At 40.7% G+C, this 23,563-nt stretch overlaps 2 long non-coding RNA genes across 2 annotated transcripts in view; one reads left to right on the top strand and one right to left on the bottom strand.

The window, feature by feature from the left end:
- Positions 1-23,563, bottom strand: part of LOC124236056 (uncharacterized) — a 113,959-nt gene that overhangs the window by 83,490 nt on the left and 6,906 nt on the right. The window contains exon 2 of the long non-coding RNA XR_006887637.1: positions 18,556-18,648. This is a non-coding gene — a long non-coding RNA (uncharacterized LOC124236056). The remainder of the gene's footprint in view (positions 1-18,555; positions 18,649-23,563) is intronic.
- The window catches only part of LOC124236055 (uncharacterized), a 47,713-nt gene continuing 40,121 nt past the window's right edge, over positions 15,972-23,563 (top strand). The window contains exon 1 of the long non-coding RNA XR_006887636.1: positions 15,972-16,235. This is a non-coding gene — a long non-coding RNA (uncharacterized LOC124236055). The remainder of the gene's footprint in view (positions 16,236-23,563) is intronic.

Genomic DNA, 23,563 nt, shown 5'->3' on the forward strand with positions numbered 1-23,563 from the left:
GGTCCTGGTTCAAGATGGCAATTTAAGTGGATCCTGAACTCACCTCCTCCCGTGGACACCCTGAATCTACAACTACACGTGAATCAACTTTCTCTGAAAAAAACCTAAAACCTGCCTGAGCAACTCCTATGCGTAGGGGTGAACAAGAGAAGGCCCACGCGGAAGAAGGTAGAAGAAATTGGGACACAATTTCACCATAAACCCCACCCCCAGTGCAGCGACCTGCAGTGAGGTGGAAACTCAAAACATGGAACTTCTCCCTAAGGAGAAAAGGGTGAGAACCTCACGTCGGGCACCCCAAGTTTTAAGACCTGCACCTGAGAGATGAGCCCCCAAAGCATCTAGCTTTGAAAATCAAAAGGGCTCATGTCCAGGAGACCTATAAGGCTAAAACCACCTGAGAAATGGCTCTTAACGGCCTCCGGGCTCCCACTCGCCTGCCTAGGTCCCAGCGCTGAAGCAGAGGATAGAAGATGCCCAGGCTTTGGGTGGGAGAGGCTCATTTGTTTGTCTTGGAGCTTTGACCTGAGGGGCAGGTATGGTGTTCGGAGGCTTGCTGGGGTGCTCTCTGGGGAGAGAGACTGGCGGGCGCCATCTCTACCCTCATCCTCTGCCTTGCCCAGGCCGGTGGATGCCACCTTCTCCCTCCAGAGCGCCAGTATCTCCCTGGGGGGAGCTTTCACATGGGTCTGGTGCCCCCGTGTTACTTCTGGTGCCTGGGTCTTTGCGGCTGCCACCCAAAGGATGCCCCTTGATCACCTGGTTCTTGTGGTGATTCCCCATTGGCCAATAAAGTAGCCAACGTTTAGAAAGATACATAACATGCCAAAGTCTCAGAGTTAGTAGTGATGGACAGTGGCGGAAACTCCGGAGGCATACCCAAGAGCTCAGCTTCCAAACGTGAATACAAGCTTTCTATATCTGTTAACATTGGCGAAAGAACTTAAAAATGGGCATTTCCTTTAAATTTGCGATTCCCATCTTGGAGTTCATCCTAATTTACTCCAAGGAAATAATCATGGTCATTTTCAAGAATTTAGCTACAAAATATTCATGACAGTTTAGAAGTAGGATTAAAGATGAATTTTTCTCCCCTTTACTTATCTATATGTTCTATAAAAACACGAATTACTTTGGTATTTTAAAAAGAGGTTTTTAATATTGGAAATGGACTTAAGATATTAAATATCCTTTCATGTTCTAGCATTCTGTGATTCTACAGAAGGCAAATATTGAATTTTAAGTGACATTAAGTTTCAAGCTAACACAAGCCTACTGAGAACATTACAGATTGACATTTTTAAAGCTATTAGACTTCATGGTCATTATTGTCCTGCTATTACTGCGCAAAGGGCACGATCTGCTCACCGCAAGGCAAAAGCCAATTATCAAGAGGTGAGATGGTGGCAGAGAAAGGGCATTTACTAAGCAATAAGCTAGCAAATAGGAAAACTCAGGGCCTAGTGTCCTAAAGAACATCTTAAGGCTGTCACAGAACCTTGAAGCAGCAATATAAGCCACTGCGTTATAGGAGAGGGGTTAGGAAAGTTGGCCTTCTGGTGTTACAGACTGGGAGTGGCCACCCCAGATCTTTCAGTTGTCGTTGATGATGGCTATCAGCATAGACTCTCTTTCCAAGGGTCATCTCATTTCTAAGGAACTCAAAAGAACAAAGTCATTGACTTATCGTAGCTGGGAGGTACATACGCAAGCAGGGGTCATAAAATCTACAGAGCATGTGTATATCCTGGAGGGTGCATATCCACTAGGTTAGTTAATCAGAGGTCATTCAAAGTTGCAACATGGTCTCTTTTCTACAATATGGCTTCCTTATGGCAACCTTGTGTTGAGCCAGTACCATTGTCTGTGTGTTTACAAAAATAAAGACGAGTCACCGATGATGTCCCACCCTACCACCACCATCACCCCTCCCACCCCACCCCCTGCCTGCTTTTTGCTTTGCAAACTTTCCCTCATCTCTCAAGTTTCTCCCCCTTCGGGAAGTGTTCCCTGACCCATCAGTCTGGTTTTTATGGCTATCTTCTGGACTTCCATGGGATCCAAGGCACACCTGAATGTTAGCCTTTAACCACACTGGATGTGTTGCTTTACCAGCTTCCCAATTAAACTAAAACCTCTGAGGGCAGAGACTAATTCTTAACAGACTTTTTATTCCCAGGTCCCAGCACAGGGTGTTTGTGAATGAAAGAGAATTAGACCCTCCTTAAGAATCAACAAAAGATCACTCTATTTCTTAATAGGATTCTGCACTCAGTTCTAATGTGTGGGTTTTTTCCCAAGACCAAGCTGTTCTCTGACACCAGCTGGGTGTCCTACAATTCAACTCAATTCTGACACTATCTACCCAGAGATAGCATCAGGTCCAATAGGCTGAGGGCTCAGTCCTACAAGATTGTCCCTCCTCCCCCTCTTCAGATTTCAGTCACAAGTCCAAGTTGTCACCTGTGCTTCGACCAACGAGCCATAGTCTGGAGGTTCCAATAATCCCCACCTTGGGTTCGATTAATTTGCTAGATCGGCTCACAGAACTCAAAGAAACATTTTACTTACTAGAGTATGGGTTTATAATAAAAGGATATAATTCAAGATCAGCCAGATGAAGAAATGCATAGGACAAGGTATGTGGAAGGGGTGCGGAGCTTCCACACTCTCTCTGAGCATGCCAGTCTCCCCAAATCTCCACGTATTCACCAAGCCAAAAGCTCTCCAAACCCCCTCCGCCTGAGTTTTTATGGAGGCTTCATTACACGCGCCTGATTTAATGATTGATCAAATCATTGGCAATAGGTGATGGAACTCAATCTCCAGTCCCCCTCCCCTCCTGGGAGGTTGGGGGTTGAACTGAAAGTTCCAGCCCCCTAATCACACAGTGGACTCCACTGGCGACGAGCCTCCATCCTTAGGAGTTTCCCAAAGTCACCTCCTTAACATAACAAAGGACACTTTAATCACTTTCATCACAGGAACTTCCCAGGGTTTTAGAAGCTCTGTGCCAGGAATGGGACAAAGACCAAATACACATTTCTTATTATAAATCAAAATATCACACTTAATACTTACCATTGCCATGAACAGCAATAAATTAAATATTTTCAGTCTTCATGGTCAAGTTTTTAAAGCTCTTCTGAATTTCGGATCATTTCTAAATGAATTTCTTTTACATTAAGAGATAGTTTATTGACATTTCCTGTGCACTCTGCAAATTCTAAGAATGTGGGCATCACCATGGTTTTTTACCTGACTGTGATATGGTTTAATATTGTTTTGAAAAATTTATCCGTATCTGTCCTAGTTGCATTCATTGTGCTAACAGAAATACCCTACATGAATTCTGTTTCCAAAGTTAATTTGGCACACATCTGCTCCAAGAAAATGCTCCAGATGGTTTTTGACATGTAGTGATAATAAATAAGTGGTCCTTTTCACATATTGCATGGTGTTTGCTGTAGTTTTCTATTAAAGGGATGTGGTTTTTAAAGGGGGGAAAAATCACTTAATTTCATGGCCACCCAAGGCACATGGAAACATATGTGACTCGTGTGTCTAAATGCCAGACCACGCTTTATAAATTCAAATGGGTCACATTGCCATGAACATCTCCTATGTTACTGACCCATGTCTCTCTGATATTTTAATATCACTTACCACATGCTTTACATGTATTATCTTACTTAACCTTTTCAACAACTCTATACAGTAGGTATTATCATCTCTATTTCTGGATAAAGAAATAGCCCAAGGTTCTTAGTAACTGGTACAACATCTGACACTAAAGCCTGTGTTTCGAATATCCACGCAGTCTCCACACCAATGGTTTCAATGCATCCACTAGCAGGTTGCAATCCCAGTGGACACACTCCTGGGTAAGGTTTATTGCCTAGGCTTTCTTCACCTGCAAAATTGCACAAAGATGTCTGAAGCCCGTTGTGAGTCCTCTCCCCTCAGACAGAGCAGCACATTTGTGCCCACCCTCCAAGTTCTCAGGCACAGAAGAACCATACGGGAGTGCAGAGAATGCCCCCTCACCCAATCCAGTGTCCCTCTTTAACATCCAAACAGCAGTTTATCTCAATATCTCACAGAGCGTCTTCTGAAACACCTTCCTCTCTGCCTGAGATCCCTCTCTCCCTACACTGGACCAGGGGACTAAATCTGAGTGGGACACACTGCATTCCCCTCCCCGAAGAGCTAAGGTTTTTATCCTCCTTTGGCCAAAACCCACTAGCAAGCTGATCTCTGCACACTGAGCTGGGCTAAGAGGCAGGCAAGCACTAAGATATTACAGGAAATGTAACCAAATAGAGAAGGCTGTATTTACCAAAATTCCTTGCACAAAGATTGGGATGTGGTTGGAAGGAATAAGCTAACAAGTCACTGGGAGACCGTTAGTAAGATCCCACAGGGGCGTATAAAGGTGGCGGCTAAGCTGCCTGTCAAGGAGAGGGAGTCTACTTAGCCTCTGAGTTTGACCTGTCGGGGGAGGCGAGCAAGTTTGGGACTACAGTGGAAGTGCCCTTGAAAACAGCGAAGAGGTGAGGGCGCCAGCTCTGCCCCCACACAGAGAGTTGAGACTGAAGAGGTCTTGAACAAACACTTAGAGAGCCGGAGTTGGAAGAGGCACTGCATGAGAGCCTGGGAATGCCACGCAAACCTGCCCGAGAGCCTCCAGCAGTGGGTACGGGCTGCTGCTCTAATTCCTACCTTCCAGATAACTGTTTCTAGAAATACTTAATTTTCTTAAATTTAACTAATTTTTCACTTTCAGTATTTATGGCACCTGCTTTAAATAAAGCCCCAGGCTATTGTTGTGAAAACACAAGAAAAACATCAGAGTCCAGGAAGCTCTAAAATGAAGAAAGAAAACTGTTACATACAAAATATTTAAATAACCTAAAAGCTTAATTCAAATAACATTAAATAACAGTAGTGAGCATTTAGTACATCTGACACTGTGCTGAGTGCTTTCTATGCACTTCCTCATTTAATACACACACACACACACACACAGCACCCTGAGGGAGGTGCTAGTATTACCTCCATTTTACAAATAAAGCTCCAGAACCCAAACTACAGCCTGCAGGACAAATCCAGCCCACCACCTGGTTTTGTACGTCTTAGTTCTGCAAACTAAGAACAGCTTTTGCCTTTTTAAATGGTTGGACGAGGGGGAACAAAACAAGAATAATATTTTGTGACAAAAAAGTAACAAAAAATTCTAATTTTAGGGTCCAAAAATTTCAGTGTCCAAAGTTTTATGGCACATAGTCACACCCATTCCTGTACATATTGTCCATGGCTGCTTCCTGCTACAATGGCAGAGTCAAATAGTTGTAACTAACGTGGCCCCCAAAACCTAAGATATTTATCATCTCACTCTTTGTGGAAAAAATTGGCCAACCCCTGGGCTACAGCAGAGATGCCTCTCAAAACCACCCAGTGATGAAATTTTGCCAGTTCACAGGAAAATATAAAAAGTAAGTATAAAGAAGATGATTTCTGGGGAGCCAGCCCCATGGCCCAGTGGTTGAGTTTGGTGCACTCCGCTTCAGCGCCCCAGGTTTGGTTCTTGGGTGCAGACCTACACCACTCATTGGCAGCCATACTGTGGCAGTGACCCACATACAAAATAGAGGAAGGTTGGCACAGGTGTTCGCTCAAGGAGAATCTTCCTCAAACAAAAAGAGGAAGATTGGCAACAGATGTTAGCTCAGGGCAAATCTTCCTCAGCAAAAAAAAAAAAAGAAGAAGAAGAAGAAGAAGTAGATTTTTCATAAAACTAAACTTCCTCAATTTAAAGATTTTATTTTTCCTTTTTCTCCCCAAAGCTGCCTGGTACATAGTTGCATATTTTCAGTTGTGGGTCCTTCTAGTTGTGGCATGTAGGATGCTGCCTCAGCATGTCTTGACAAGTGGTGCCATGTCTGTGCCCAGGATCCAAACTGGCAAAACCCTGGGCCACTGAAGCAGAGTGTGTGAACTTCACCACTTGGCCACAGGGCCAGCCCCTAAACTTCCTACATTTAAAAGAGAGCCCTTTATTCTGAGGTGACATCCTTCCTACTTTTTGGTTGGGGTGAAGAGATTTGCATTCTGTTATTCAGTGATTGTGAATGATGGTCTGATTCCATTTAATCTCTTTCTTTACTCTGGTTAGTGGGGATGGAAGGAGCAATGTCTTCTCTCCTCTCTCTTGCTTTTCCTCAGCTGTTTCTTTTAGCATCTGTCTATTCCACCCACCCACTCTCATTCTTCAAACTCCAACACTGTCCCTCTTCTTCAAGGTTAGTGACCTCAAAAAGAATTCACACTCCACAGAAACAGCAAAGGAGAGATATTACAGGTTATCTGCCATCTGTGTTTAAAGGTAAATGTCTAGTTTCATGTGATTAAGTCCCAAGCAGTTCAACTGCTTTATAAGCCAGTTTTTCTTCTCAGCAAAAGCAGCAGCTCCTTTATCTTATCATCAGAGCACTGGCTCAGTACCTCTCCCACGTGGCAGGTACTCAATAAATGCCGGTGCTGAGTTTTTAGGGGTTGATTCTAAAAGTCTCAGTTACGGTCTCTTGAGTGATCCTGATGGAAATTTCCATCAAAGCAGACAGAAGGATTTCTTCCCAAAATCAAGCCAGAAATACATTCCTAGGCAAAATGATAATTCCTTATTTTGAATGTTTTTTTCTCCCCAAAGACCCAGTACATAACTGTATATGCTAGTTGTAAGAAGATTCTAGTTCTTTTCTGTGAGCTGCCACCGCCACACCATGGCAACTGACAGATGGGTGGCACGGTTCCACAACTGGGAAGTGAACCCAGGCTGCCAAAGTTGTAAGTGCAGAACTTTAATCACTAGGCCATCAGGGCCGGCCCAATAATTCTTAAGTACATCTAATTTTTAAAACATACATTGTAGCTTTTTAAAAAACTTTGTATTGGAGTATAATATACAGACAAGTGCACAGATCATAAAAGTACAGCTCAATGAATTTTCACAAATTGAACACACCCTTGTAACCAACATCCAGGACATTTCCATCCTCTAGAATCCCTGTCTGCTTCATTCCAATCACTACCCCAAAAGGGTACTGCTAACAGCCTAGATCAGTTTTGCCTGCTTTTGTACTTTATTAAACAGAATCGTATAGTGTACACTCTTTTGTGGCGAATTCTTTTGCTCCAGTGGTGACGGTGCTGGGGGTGTGGGAAGGAATGGTCTGCCCCTGCAGGAAGGAGTATTTCATCACTAGTATTGTTTAGAAGGAATGCACATGGTGCAAATAAAAAAGAAAAACTGATTTTTAGTCACTTTTATTATTGTTTTTAAATTCTCTACAGACAATGCACACCCTTACTGTCTCCACCTGGGGTGAACGTCTTCTACAACTCACTCATGCCAGTACACCACTGGTTCCCTTACCATTCATTGCCATAATATTTAGAAGATTTATCTGTATGGTTGCACGTAGATGTAGACCATTCCTTTTCATTGCTGCATAAGATTTCATTGAGTGACTATACCACAAATTTATTTATTCACCTATTTTTGACGGGCATTTAGGTAATTTCCACATGGGGGCTATTATGAACAGTGCTGCTCTGAACATTTTTGTCTGTGTCTTTTGGTGAACATATGGCTGCATTTCTGTTGGATAAATACCTAGGAGCAGGCCTTCTGGGTCATCGGGTATGCATGTGTTTAGCTTTGATATGCTGCCCAAGAGTTTGCCAAATGGTTGTACCAATTTACATTTCTACCAGCAGTGTGTGAGCACTCCTGCTGCCCCAAATCCTTGCCACAACTTGGTATTCCTGTCCTTTCATTCTGGCCATTCTGGAAAGTATGTTGCATATACCCAAAATTATGAAATATAAGGGAATACCTGAAAGACCAGGGATATCAATGTCTTCAGAAGAGATCAAGAAGAAAGAGGAAAATATCAAATTCATACAGGCACAAGAAAGCCTAACAGATCAGCTCTAGATTATGTTAAGGGAAAATGACCATCAGAAATAGGGAGACCTATGGAAATGACTGATGTTAATTTAACAAATATTTATTAAAGACATGGTGTTATAGACTGAACTGTGTCCCCCTCAAAATTCATATTGAAGCCCAACCCCCAATGTGAACATATTTGGAGATAAGGCCTTTAAGGAGGCAATTAGGATTAAATAAAGTCATAATCCAATAGGTCTGATGTCATTATAGGAAGAAGCCCCAATCTAATTAAAGTGGTGTCCTTATAAGAAGAGACACCAGAGCTCTCTCTCCACACACATACAGGGGAAAGGCCACATGAGGACACAGCAAGAGGGTAGTCATTTGCAAACCAGAAAGAGAGTCCTCACCAGAAAACAACCTTGCTGACACCTTAATCTTGGACTTCTAACCTCCAGAACTATGAGAAAATAGATTTCTTCTGTTTAACCCGCTCAGTCTGAGGTATCCTGTTATGGCAGCCCAAGCAGACTAATACACATGCTCTACACCAAGCACTATCCTAGGAACTGGGATATCGTAAGGAATAACATTAGGCTCTGAATTTCAAAAACCTTGGGCTAGCCATCACCTTTTGCAAAAGGGTGTCCTGAACTTCTAGTGTGGACAGAAGAGTACCAGATGGAAGACCTCCTCCTATGATTTGCATTTGCTTCTATCAGTGCTGTCTCCTTTTATTTTCTACCTATGTAGACTTTTTGAAGCCTATAGGCTTAATTCTAAGACACGTTGATCTGTTCTTCCCCAGCAGTAATTGCATTTCATTGTTTCTATGATGCATAGTTGCATATTTTTTCATATTTTAATATCACTGAAATTGAGACATGGTTATTGTTAGTAGTCATATCAATTGCTGTCAGCCTGGATTGAAGTCAAGTTTTTCTAGAAAGGATTCGCATTTGCTTCTGCCAGTCACATGGGTCCATATCAAACTGAGACCACTTTAAATTAAATTCTCTCCTTGTGTTTTGAGCCATATTGGTGGAGTAAATTTAGACCAGAAAGCAGAATGAGAAACTGTTTGTGCTTCCAATTTTCAGGGGAAATTTAGTTTTTCCTCTTCCACCCAGGACCAGGTTGAAATATCCAAAGTTTCTGCCTCATCTTCTCTGCACAGAAGGTTTTTTCTTACTTAGCTGTTTAATGAGGATGAGGCCTTTTGGTCTTTCCCACTTTTTGCTATGGAGAGAGGGGACCCCCTCCTAGACTCTGCATGTTGGATTTGTTTCCCTTTCTTAAGAGTGTGTGAAATACGGTGCCTTTCACAACAGAGGCGATTCGATGGCAATAAAACAGGGCAGTTATTCCCTCCTCTGTACTCCCACAGTGCTTTATGACATTGTGTGGTACTTATCCAATAACACATTTCTCTTTCCCAATGGCCTCTGAGCCTACGGGGATGAAAGTGAAGATAAGGAAACATCTGACCCAACTCCATGGCCCCAGTTCCTACCATGGTTCTTGGAACATAACTGACAATGTAAAATGTGCATTGAAGAAATGAACAAGTGACTGAATGAACCCAAAGATGAATCCTCTCCATCAATCTTCAATGCAACTGAGACAATAATACTAAGATATGCTTAAGTTTATACGTGCTAGAATAGGCTTTTTAAAACATGTTTATGAAAATGCTTGTTGGTATATTGAATGTTTACAGTATATTGCTAGAGAAGATGTAGGTCAAAACAGTGTGTACTGTATATATCACTTTTAAATGATTTCTATACACAACAATGTGCCAAAATATTAATAGTTATTTCTAAACCATAGGTTTCTGGATAACTTTTTTTCTTCCTTCTGCTTTCATGTTACTTTGCTTCCTTCCACAACATACTAATACATATTATGTTTTTTAAGTCTGAAAAACATGAAACAGGAATTTTGTGGTGTTTCTGTCCTCTGAAAGGAAAGTTGTCAGTTTCCTTAATAAAATAAAACTTTGGTCCCCCCTATATGGGCAATTATAAAGAGACTCTACATATGGGAAGGAACAGCTAGATCATGTTCCCAGTCAGTCATTCTCAAAGGAGAAGGAGCAAAAGTATGTCAGATCTCCAGACTGTTAAGTGTAGTTTGAAAGTTTATTTCATATCAGTGTGACATTAGGTTGGGGGAAGGCAGTGTGGGAGAACATACCGTTTGTTTTCATAATTGAAACTAAAGATTGACCAAATCTTCTTAGCTAATGGAGCTTGAATTCTAAAAGGTTGAGAAAATCAACACTAGCATCTCAAGATTCATCTTCTCCTTGGAGATCTCTCACTAATTACTGCAGCCACTACCATGCCATCCTGGGTCACCCCTTCAACACTCGGGCCCAGAGATGATCACATATCACTTCCACAGGCATCCACAAGCTTGGGCCACCAAGATAAACCTTCGCTAATGATGAAAGGATAACAAAAGGGAATTATTCATGGAGCTTGATTAAAGCTTAATAGTTAGTTTATAAAATAAGCCTTCTTCTCTGTAAACAGCAGACCCCATCCCATTGTAATGAGAATAGAGGGAAAGTAGATGCTTTATTCATAAGTATACATGTGCTTCAAAATGTGCCTACAAACCGAAATTCCAAAACCATGAAAAACGCTATCTTCTGCTAAGAAACATAGACAAAAATTCTGCAATCCAAAGGTAAATAGTTCCAAAATGCATTAATTTTTGAAAGAGTCTGACAAAATTTAGAAATAAGCATATTTTTACTAAGTTCAATGAGGAATAAGTTTCATCTTTGTGAAGCAAGAATTTGTGAAGCAAGAACAAGCAAAAGGGTAAAACAAAAAGAAAGAAAAACGTTACATCAGAAAGAATTTAATTTTAAATCATGGAAGCAAAAATAGAGTCATTGAAATTAAAAATTCAATAATCAGGAAAACTCTAGTCCAGACATACTAAACAAAAAAACTAGTGAATTGGAAGATATCAGTGAAAAACTTTCCCAGAACACAGCACAGACAGACAGACACACGATTATGAATGATGAAAAGATACTTAAGAGAAATGAGGGATAAATTAAAGGACTTTGACACATATAAGATAGGAGCTCCACAAAGACAAATTGGAGGTAATTTAAGAAAAACAATAGTTAAACAGATAATACTTAAAATTTTTCCAAAATTGAAAATAGATATCAGTCCTCAGAGCAAAACTTGAATTCAAATACCAACCAAAATGTATAAAGATAAATCTATACCTAGACATGCTGTAATTTAACTACATAACATCAAGGATAAAGAGAAAATTAAAAGCTTCTGAATAGCAAAGACGCATTTTTCATAAAGGAATGACAGACTGACAGCAAATTTCTCATCAGCAATAGATATTGCTCTAGAAATTTATTTCCAGTTAATATATCACAGAAAAATAAGAGCAAAATAAAAATATTTTCAGAAAAACACTGAGACAGTTTAATAGCCACAGAATCTCACTAAAACAATAATAAAAGAATACATTTCAGTAAGAATGAAAATGAAGAGGAAGAAAAGCGCAGAATTAAGAAAAAGCAATAAGCAGGAAAAAATGACAGAAAGTGTCAGTAATTTTAATTAATGAGCATGACAAATAATATTTCTTCTGTATGTTAAAAAAGGAACAAACAAAACATGTGCAACCACAACAAGATGGAGGTGGGGTTGATTAACGTGTGGCTAAAATGTTCAAAGGCCCATGTTATATACAGGAGGGGAACAGAAATAGTGAATGACTTTATATCTGGTTAGAGGAGATAATTAAATATATGTTTTTAAATTAAGTATTAGTACTAAAATTAGAAACAAAATCTATAGTTTATAAAACAGCAAAGGGGGAAAAAAAGAATATAAAAAGCTTTGTCAAGGGGCCAGCTTGGTGGCGCAGCGGTTAAATTCACACATTCTGCTTCGGCAGCCCGAGTTTCACCAGTTCAGATCCTGGGTGTGGACCTATACACCACTTGTCAAGTCATGCTGTGGCAGGCATCCCACATATAAAGTAGAGGAAGATGGGCACAGATATTAGTTCAGGGCCAGTCTTCCTCAGCAAAAAGAGGAGGATTGGCAGCAGATGTTAGCTCAGGGCTAATCTTCCTTAAAAAAAAAAAAGAAAGAAAAAAAAGCTTTATCAATTCAATGTAGTAATAATAAGAGCAAACACATACAGTTCTTACCAAGTGTCAGATACTATAGTGGAGGAAAGGGAGGAAAAAGAAAACACAAAATAAGGTGTTAGAAATAATTCCAAATTTATCCATAATCAAATTATAATAACAATTGCAATTATTAGCAAAATGTTATCGTATTTTTCCAAAGGGATAAAAATATCCACTTACATGCTCCTTATAAGAAACATATTTAAAACAAAACTACACTAAAAAGCTGAAAATAAAACCCCAGAAAAGTGTAAAATGTGCAAATACTAAACAAAACAGTTACTATAGCAATATTAATATCAAATAGATTTTAAACAAATATATTAATAATGATTATGAAGGAAAATACATAGTATTAAAGGGAAAATCCTTTAAGAAGGCATAGCAATCATAAACGTGTATGCATCTAAAAACATAATCTCTAAATAGATAAAAGAAGAAATTTAGAAATCCACAATTGATTTGGGATATTTTTAATACATCTCTCTCAAGCAGAAAAGTAAAAGAGAAAGGATATAGACTATTTCAGCAACAAAATATATAAATTTGATCATATACACAGTCAGCAGAGACTGGGGTGGAGGGAGTTTCCCTTGAGGATAAAGGGTACTGAATCTCATGGGTGTTTGGGCTTTTAACAGCCCTGGAGATTACATCATTAATGTCCAGCTCAACTCTTACAACAAAGTGATGAACTTGGAATGGCCATGTGCAACCATAATGTCTGAATTCTGTGTTTACAATTTCTAGCTGTGCCATCGAGCCTAGCGATTTGAAATTGACATGAGGGCTTCCTTACATGGCATAAGGCTTTTCCAGACTAGGGGCTTTCTGAGTGGACTTGCAATGACCTATCCAAAAAGACGTAAAAGGAGACCAGAAGAAAGAACATATGAAAAGATGTTCAATCACGTGAACAATCAAGAAAATGCATTTACAATTTAAAACAAGGTAACTGGCAAAAATTATTTAATCCAATAATAGCAAATGTTGCTGAGGATTTGGATTTGCTGGTGGTAGTAACATAAATGAGAAATCTGACAACACTAGTAAAGATGTAAATTAGCATAACCTTCAACACTAGTAAAGATGTAAATTAGCATAACCTTCAAGCAATTCCTCTATACTTCGTTTAGGTGTATATACTGTGGTACATAAGGAGACAAGTGCAAGGATGATGATTGCTGCATTATCGGCAACAGCAAAAAAAAAAAAGAAAGAAAAGAAAAGAAAATCATTTAAATGTCCAATAGAGGAAATTTTTTTTTTCCTGAAGAATAATCTCCCTGAGCTAACATCTGTGACAATCTTCCTCTATTTTTTAGTATGTGGGCCCACAGCACAACATGGCCGCTAGCAGAGCAGTGAAGGTCTGCACCTGGGAACTGAACCCAGGCCACCAAAGTGGAGTGCACTGAACCTAACCACTAGGCCACCGGGGCTGGCCCATAAAATTTGAAATAAAATATATTATATTCATAAGTGAAATACTATAAGGTTGTTAAAAGGTAGAATTAGAGTTTCAGGTATCCACACGGATAAATTTCAAAAACACGTTAAGCAGTGTAAGCAAGTTGCAGAATGACGTGTATGCTAAAACATCATTCCCCTAAGCTTGAAAAACTACCTACAATATGTTCTTTATGGGTACACATACATATGGTAATAGTATTGCAATGGTCTGAATGTTTCTGTCCCCCCCAAAATTGATGTTGAAATCCTAATACCCTATGTGATAATAGTAGGAGATGGGGCCTTTAGGAGGTGATTAGGTCATAAGGGCAGAACTTTCATGAATGAGATTAGAGCCCTTTCAAAATAGGCCTGAGAGAGTCCTTTGTCCCTTCCACTATGTGAGGATACAACGAGGAGTCTGTGATCCAGCAGAGGGCCCTCACTTGACCATGCTGGCGCTCTGATCTCAGACTTCCAGCCTCCAGAACTGTGAGTAATAAATTTCTGTTGTTTATAAGCGAGCCAGTCAGTGGTATTTTTATTATAGCAGCCCAAATGGACTCAGACAAGTATTAAACATAGATGGCATTGAAAAACATCAAATTCAGGATGATGATTATCCTCTAGGTAGGCAAGGAGCCGGGGAGAATTGAGGACAAGTGCACACAGGGGACTTCAACTAAATCTGCAAATTTCTACATTTTTTAAACTGAGTGAAATTTAATAGGATGTGAAAAGAGATTTTCGTATTATCTTTGAAATTCAGCTAAGGCTCTGAACCCAAAGAAACTTATTAGACACATTTCTGTGAAATTTTATAAAAAATGACCAAGCTGATCCTTCAAATATCAATCCCCATCGGCCATCCCCAGACCTTTTAAGAGAAGGCTGTACATTCATTGTTGTAGTGCTTTGAAGAGGACTTTTTGGCTTTTTCCTCTCTCCCATGGTCGGATGCTTCACACCAATTGGCAAGACAATTGAGGGACCCCAAGCAAATCAGTCATAGGGCCTGGGAGTGCCTAGAAGAGAGTGAACTGGCATCTCCCTTCCTGCCTGCATATTTACAGAGCCCTGACATTGCAGACGCTGGTGCTGCTTTGAGACCAGAGAAGAGAGCAACAAGAGTTCTAAGGAAAGCAATGAGCATCCACAGGCATCTGTTGGCATCTGTACCTGGGATCTTGTGCCCCTCTAGAGAATTCTAAAGGCAGGAGACTGGCTGGAGCAGTACAGAGTTACAGGGTGGGAAGAGGGGGCTAATCAAATGGGTAAGCTTTTGGCAAGAAAAGGACACATGATGTTTTCCCATTGACCAAAATGACCTGTAGGGAGTAGCTAGGCATGAGCCATCTTGAAGAGACCTTGCCACCCAAGAACAACTGTTCCTGAGGCCAAGGGTCCTCGGCAGGAAGACGCTGTGTAGGGTGAAGTCCCAAAGATGTGGGCCAAAGGCTGAGAGTGGATTTCAAAAAGCCAGTTGGAGAATGACTTGAACAGCATGAAGCCCTGTTCACGAGTTCTCCAAATAACCTACATCTCCACCTGAAGAGCCTGTGCTTGGATGCTTAGATTAACGGAGGGAATGAGGTCCGGCCAGCATTAGCCAAGAGAGGACTATATACCTAAGTACAAAGATTTTTTGCTCCTCTTTAAGCCATTTGCTGGACCCTTTGCTAGAACACCTAAAAAGCAGGAAAGAGGCGAGAAAGAGTCAGAAAAATTATTGAAAGAACAACCATGATCTCCTTCCTTACAGAGGCAGCAGTAAGAAGAGTTAAGGAAATAAGGTTTGAGCTGCATATGGGATTGGACTAAGCTTTTTCATATCTGAAAATGGGAGTCTTCTTACAGCTAAATGCGAGTGAAAAGCTATGGGATCTACCAGAGATGTCAGTCACAGACGGAGGAAGGGAGCTTTAGCAGAGTGTGGTTGAAAGCCACTGTGGGAGAAAAGTTGTTTCCCATTTGTCTCTCTCAGAATTTAGCCCTGGGCTAAACTGATTCCCTGAGGCAGTTACACAAATGGGGTAAAATGTTACTATTTGGTAAAGCTTGATGGGAGTATAGTAGACAGCCTTCAAGATGGCCCCAATGATGGCTGCCTGCTGTTATTCACACCCTTGTGTAGTCCCCTGCCACATGGTACCAGGCCCAGTCACACCAGTTTGTGTGTCCAATAACATACGGTAGAAGTGAAACGTTACATCTGAGATTAGGTTCTAAAAAAAGACTATGACTTCCCTCTCTCCCTCCCTTCCTCTCTCCCATCCTCTTTCTCTCTTTCTCTCCCTCACACTCCCTCTCCTCTCTTGCTCTGGGGAAGCAAGTCCTGTGAAGAGGCCCACATGTCAAGGAACTGAGCCTCTGGCCGAAAGCCAGCAAGAAACCGAAACCTGCCAGCAACAAGAGTGAGCTTGGAAGCCAACTGTGCAGCCCCAGCTGGGCTTTGAGATGACTGCAACCCCAGCCCACAGCTTGCCTGAAACCTCTCGAGAGGCCCTGAGCCAGAACCACCCAGCTGAGCCACTCCCTGATTCCTGACCTCAGAAACTATGTGAGGTCATAGATGTTTGCTGTTTAAGCTGCTGCATTTTGAAGGAATCTGTTACACAGCAATAGAAAACTAATACAGTGAGTACACAAATATTTGATGTATTATTCTTTATGTTCTTGTGAATGTCTAAAATATTTCATAATAATTTAAATATGTATCTTGAAGATTTTTCCCATGTTTAGCATGTTGAAGCTAAAGTAAAGGGATCTTTTAGGGGTGAGCACATGCGGAGGATTTAGACGCTGTCTCTAAGTTGGATGAAAATTCTTATGGTCCCCTGAGAGCATGCTCAGAAAATAAACCATGCTTTGGAAGTGAGACATGTCATGAAACGAGTTACTCTGAAATCAAATAATTAAAATAGTCGGCAGAATCAGTGGTCGGTGGTAAACAAATGAAACAGTACCGCCTGGGAGTGCAGGTTAATATTGATACAGATACGGAAGGAAGTTGCCAAAGGAAGAGGGAGAGAAAGGCAAGATTACTGCAGTGTTCCGTCCTGACACTAGATGGTGATCGAGTTTTATCATGCAATTTCAGTTAGACAGTTTGGCCAGGGTAAAAAGACTTTTAACGAGCAGAATTCAAAAAAGCCAACGAAACCCTTAATTATTACTTAGTTAATACTTTTTTTAATTATTATTTCTAAGTGGGAATTAAAATTGAGTTGCTTGTGTTGATTCCTGACCTGAATTCATTTTTGAAAGGGGATAGGTTAAAGTACATGTATTTATTATTCACTTTATAGAAATCAATAGCTTAACAATTTTAATCACTGTACTATTAGCATTCATTCAGCTATTCCTCAGCACATCTGAAATTCGGGATAATTTAGGCAGAGCTGAGTCATAGTTTACTTGTGAAAGATTGGTACTTGTAAATCAAACTAGGGAAGCACTGCAATAATTACAATACATTTTTCATTCCTTTTCTTCAAATCATTCCCTGTTATAAGAGATTGTCTAACTTAATAACGAAGAGCACAAACCCTGGAACCAGAGTGTGTAGGTTTAAATCCTGGCTCTGCTTTGGGTTATACCTCAGTATCTACCTCATAAATGAGTCATAAATGAATTAGTACGTGTGAAACACTAGGAATAATACCTGGCACTTAGAAACGCTATTCAAATATTTATTATTATTATTCCACGTAAGTTCTCTGTATCTGAGGTACAAAGTGCTATAGAAACATCTCGAAAAAACTGAAGCGTGAAATCTGGGTCAATTTCCCAGTATTGCACAATCAACAGAATCAAAGTCCACAGATAAAAGAGAGAAACTTTTGCGTTTGCACTTTACTATTGACATAGAAGGTACGCTTCCAAAGGGGAAAAAAAACTAGGACCAGAACACAAACCTTTTAAATCTCAAGCCAATGAACTTTCTACTGCACCATGATAAATAATTTTTGTTTACTGAAGAATCTCCTAAAAGACAAGTATTTGGCAATATCGGCTGCTCATTAAATGACAGGTGAAGTTTTGCAATATTAACAGACACTTCCCTCCATCTATATTATTCTAGTTATCACCACCCTTCACCTCATGAGATATTCTGCCTTAACTGCCTAGAGAAGGAATGACACAGCAGAATTCGGAAAACAAGATATATTTAAAGCTTAGGCCGAGGCATTAAAGCAAAAGCTTTAGAAGGAAAGCTGACATATTAGGACAAAGCTTCCTCTGCTCTCAAGAATCAGGAAAATTTCTCCGATGAGGAGGAGTAGGTAGATTTGAAAGAAAAGCAAAGCTACCAGTGGGCTCCTGAGAAGGGGCCCCCAGTCTGATCCCGCTCCCATCCTAAGCTGAGCCCTCTGGTTGAGGTCCGAGGGAGGACTAATAAAATGCCCAGATAAGTTTGGGTATTCTAAAGCAGAATATTGTGCCCCTCTCCAGGCGGAATCTGGGAACTATAGGACTCTCTAAATTCTTGTGTCCGGCACATAAAGCAGTAGATGAAAAATCTGTATGTAATGTCTAAGCAGATGGTCCTTTAAGAGTCCCACAGAGTTCCCAAAGCCACAAAGTGGTGTGGTGGCAGCAAAATGATGCCAGAAATCTAAGACAAGCACAGAAACAGAATTTCTCACAGTGCAGCTTTCTCATAGAGGAAGAATTAGAATATTATCAACACAGAGTGCTACACTAACGAGGCACCAAGAAGCAGCAGACTGGAAGAGGCTTGGCCCTCAGAAATAAGGGAGCACACAGCAGGAACTACCTTGGAAAGTAGGTGGATCCTTTAAGATATTGGTTCAGCTGCTTTCACAGAGACCAAAATCACAGAGCTTTCAGCAAGATAGAACACTAATTTCCATCACATAGACGTGCAAGGTAGTAGTAGTCCAGGGAGAAAGAGCTGCTCTGCTCCACCAGGTCATCCAGAAGCCCAGGTTACCTCTGTCTTGTGGCTCCACACGCACCCCCTCCATTGCCCTCATGCCTTCACAGAAACAAAGCTGGCTCACCATCAGCATATCTTCATTCTAACCTATGAAAAAGAGAAAAAGAACCAGCAGACTTAAGGGCATGACCCAGAAGACACACCATGCCCATTCGCCACCCGTTGGCCAGCACTTAGGCACATGTCCATACCGAGTTTTAAGAGAGCCTGGGAAATGCAGTTACTAGGTGGGTAGCCACGTGCCCAGATAAAAATAAGGTGGTTCTTTGACTAAAGAAAGAGAAAATGGGTATCTGCAGATTAGTGGTGATCTCTGCCATGGTCAATGTCCCATGAAAACAGTGGGGATGTACAGAGGGCAAGATTACACACTTTTCAATGCCTTGATGCTACATAAACCTCTTGAATCTTATATGCAATCCTGGGCAGGTGGGGGAGGACTGAAATTTAACAAAATTAAGTTTATTCAACTCCATGGAATGGAGACACAAAATAGGCCTTAAATTCAGCTTCTGAAAATATTAAGAAAGTTACATTTTTGTACACCTTAGTTTGTGGACTGACATATATAAGCTAGTCTTAACTCATACTACTTGAATAAGGTTGAAAAAATAAAGCCTTACTTCTTTACAAAAATTTTGACAAATTTTTATTTTGCAATTATTGTAATGTAGTAACAATTCAATAACAATGAAGACATTGTTAGATGTTCTTTTAAATCATCGCTATTCAAAATGGTTCTGCCAAATTTATTTATTCATTTTATCTCTAAATTCCTAGGCAATTTATTCCCAAACTCCTTTCCACAGATGGCTAAAACAGGTGTGGGCACATAATCAAGAGCAGTCTGTCTATAGACTGGCCAGTGCATTTTAGATAGCTTTAAACAAAGGTTCTGTACAAATAATGATGACAAGCCAATCAGACTGTCCCTCTTGGGCATCTGAACCAGATAGAGATTGGAGAGAGTATGACAGAGCTAGTGAGAGAAGCAAAGAAGTCACAGAATCAGGCCATGACTCAGCAGCAAAGGTCTCAAGGCACCATCAGTTAGATAAATGTGTCATGTGAGGTTGAAATCACCATCACTACATGGGCTGCAGACTCACAAAACGATTGATGTGCTCCCCTACATTTTCCACTCTTGCAGTTAGGATGGAGCATGTGTCTAGTTCTGGCCAGTGAAAGGTAAGCAGAAGCATCATGTATCACTTGTAGGTCAAGGTGGGTGAGAATCACGGGGAGCCCTCTTCCATCTCTTGTGCAGTGACTTCGGAATCGATGCACTAATACGGCAGCATCACAAGATGGAGAGGACTGGGGTCTCAGAGTGGAAGACAATCTCTGCTGACATCACCACTTTGTGTGAGCAAGAAAAAAAATTTTAGTTGTGTAAAGCCCCTAACATTTCAGAGTTGGTCTATTGTGGCAGCTAGTCGTTAGTTATCCAGACTAATACAGTACTCAAATGTTTCAGAGCTTCCCATACTATAATTATCCTAATGATAATAATCTCACAGTTGCAACTTGTTAAAAAGAACCAGTAAGTCTGGAATAGTTGTTTACAGCTGGCATTTGTCCTGACCATGTCCAGTGTCCATTCTGATTGTGCCCACGCCATCTCCTTTGGTAAATATTTCACACACATTGCCCTGCTTACAGGGAAACCCTATTTACTTGCATCCTTCACCTTATACACACACACACACACATACACACACACACACATATATATATATATAAAATATGGTGTATGTATATATACACACACACTATAAGTGAAAGCTTAAAAGTGTAAAACATTTTTAAATTTTAATTCACATGCTATAAATTAATGGATCAAATCCAAGACATTTAGAATACACACAGGCAAAAAGATAAAAAGCTTAAATACAGGAAAAGAAAATGAGTCAAACACTAGAAGAAAGGAGAAGAAATAAAGTCTTTCTGTCTTTCTTTCTTAGGTTACTCAGATCAAAGATAGAAAAATGAAAAGAGAGGATTATTATCTATCCATGTAAACAGAAATGCTTTTATATTTAGGTACCACTTCAATTATTTTATTCTGTAAAAGTATCATTCTGTCTTGTTTCCTAATAATTACCCATGCCTATTTGATACTCAAACGTCACTTGAATAAATTTAGAACAATTGTGATGTATTTCATATACATTCCTGAAATTAAAATTTGCATTCCTTATATAGATAAAATAGGAAAAGAGGCAATCTAGCCACTAACGTGAATGTTTTAAAGGATTAAGTCCCATTTCATCTGAGTCTCTCTCTCTCTCAAGATAAAAAGACTATGCCTAATATTTTAGTTTGAAGAGAACAAAACTTCCCTCAATTTGCTTATCTTTTGAAGACTTAGTATTGCAATTATTATAGTACTACAGAATACCTATGTACCCAAATGATAGAAATATCAACTAAAATGTGTATTATCTTATATAAATCTTTAACATTCAATCATAAACTAAAATGATATTTTCGTTTAATAAACTAATAATAACAAAAAAAGCCACCATTATTACAAAATGTAAAATATAGTTCTGAAATTTAAATATATACTTCATTATAGCCTACTTTCCCCACAATTTTATCATGGAGGTAAATATTAGAAATTATTTTTAACCAATAAAAGAATAGAACCATTAATACCCAGGCCAAGAGTGGATTGGAAACCTGAATATGAGCAAAGTTAGTTTCCTAAAACTTAGCCTCTGGAACAGTGGATATTTCCATACTGAAAATATGATTGAACAAACTACGCATGTTCTACCCTTTGGGTCTATAGTCCTTCACTGCAACTTCAGCACACTGTCAATTCTCTGAACAGCTGTGTGAGATAGAGACAACAGAAATTCTACCTTCTCAAGGTCCATGAACCCAGCAAACTGACCCTCGTCAAGATGAATTCAGACCACAGACCTATTGTTCTGTTTTGTGAAACCCACAAGCTGTTTGTTTTAATTAGTTGCCAATTTTTAAAGTTCAGAACTTTTAAATTTAAAAAAAAAGAACTGGCTATCCCAGTGGCGCACATTCCCAAGTGGCAACAGCTAGCCTGACCTGAGTTGGGTAGATACTGCCCCTTTTTTGAGGCCTCTTTCTCTCCAATTGACAATAATACCCACCACTCTCTATTACTCCCTAAAATTGAGATATGGGCTCAGTGGCCATTGATCACGTTTTACTGGGCCTCCTTCCCTCATAATGTGGCCTTCCTGGCCCTGGGGGTCTGTGGGAAAAGGAACCAAGTCACCCCAGGCACCCCAGGAAGAGTGAGGAGGCATTACTCATAGATGAAGCTTGGGGCATTCATTGGAAATCCATGCAGCTGAATTTTGAGATAACTTAGAATATGGAAAAGACCTTCACAGATCATCTCTAACTCCACTGCTTAGAAGAGGAAACTAAGGTCCCGGGGGCAAAGTGACTTGTATCATGTCACATAATGAATTTACAGAAAAGCCCAGCCCAGAGCCTAGGGCTCTTAACTCCAGGCTCCTTCCACTGAAAAAACAGAAACAGGAAAAGAAACAACTACAGAGAGAAAGGAAGGAGAGGAGAGACACACTCTCCCTTCCCCCTCCCCCAGGCTGGGGCAAGCAGCCAACCGCAGCTTGCTGCATATTTAATTTAAACCTTTGTCTGCCCTGGCAAGGACAAAGTACAATCTGTTTTATGTAAAAAGTCTTCCCTGAGGAAAGCCTCGGCCTCCAGCTGCGAAACTGATTGATGTTCTTAAAGCCCCCAGGAACCTCTGCTGGGATCCGAGGTTGGGGTTTCCAAAAAAAGAGTTTGTGAAAAGGGAAGCACTGAAAACATTTTTTTTTTCCTTTATTGCATTTCTCTCAATCTGGGAGAATTAGACTGAAACATGAGGGGGGGAATATGCAAATAAAGACTATATTTTAAAAGCAGATTTCAGAATTCCACATGGGAAGGGCTCAGGATGGCAGCCTGCTGGGGGAGGAAGATGGGAGACTTGTCTGGGAGCTTTATTTGCATAGCAAGCACTCTGCTTTTACTTAGATTGCCCTTTCCAATCAATAAAGATACCAGAATGTTCCCAAAGATGCTCTAGCCACACTTGGCAGGAGACTGAAAGCATCAATGTTTTTATTTGGAGTGCTTGTGAAATGCTCTAATAGAGATTAAAATCTATCTTATTTTGAGAATTTTATGGTTTTCCTGATAGCCTGTTAGGGAGACCCTGATTTGCAGGTGACACTCTTGCAAAGCCACGAGTTTTGAAATCCAGTCCTTGAGTTGCCTCTGAGTATTCCTGGATTGGTCAGGGCCAGGGTCAGGGTCGGGGTCAGGGGAATCTCCGCTGGGTTTCTGCTCCATCCCTTGTGATCTCTACACCAACGTGGGGCCCATTGCAGGGAGAGCAACACTGAAGTGCTCTCCTGAGGCCCGCAGAAGGCAGAACCACTACAGTAGCTCTGAGAGTGACCATGATTAAACCTGGAGGACTGGCCCATCCCACTGGCCCCTAGCTGTGCTGGAACAGGCTGCATGTCAGTCTGAGAGGAGGGCATGGGTTAGGGTGCAAGGGCCTGCCTTCGCTTTCTGGCTCAGGGAACCAAACTTCAGCTTGGAGACAGAACAAAGCCACTGCCAGGTCAAGGCTAAGGAGCTTGGGCTGGCCTTGGGATGGAGCCAGGACCCAGAAACCATTGCCATGAGCCACCAGCTGGCTCTGATCCCAGGAACATGTGCAGCTGCCGTGCAAGGCCAGACCGGGCCTGCAGACTGTCGCTGTGCCAACTGCTCCATTAGCCTCCCAGTCTCTGTGCCCATCAGGCTCACACCCAATGGCCCATGTACTTTGGCATCAGCCTGCCTTTAGGTGTGTCCTGAGGTAATTGAATAAACCTTTGGAAAAACCACTCGACCTGCTGGTTCTTATCATTCTGGACATTGGTGCGGGGTCAGTGAGCCGAGGAGTTGAAAGAAAGATTTCTTAGACTCTTAAGATCTGGCAGTAGTG

This window comes from Equus quagga, chromosome 2 (assembly GCF_021613505.1).
Source record: "Equus quagga isolate Etosha38 chromosome 2, UCLA_HA_Equagga_1.0, whole genome shotgun sequence".
Classification (NCBI taxonomy): Eukaryota; Metazoa; Chordata; class Mammalia; order Perissodactyla; family Equidae; genus Equus; species Equus quagga.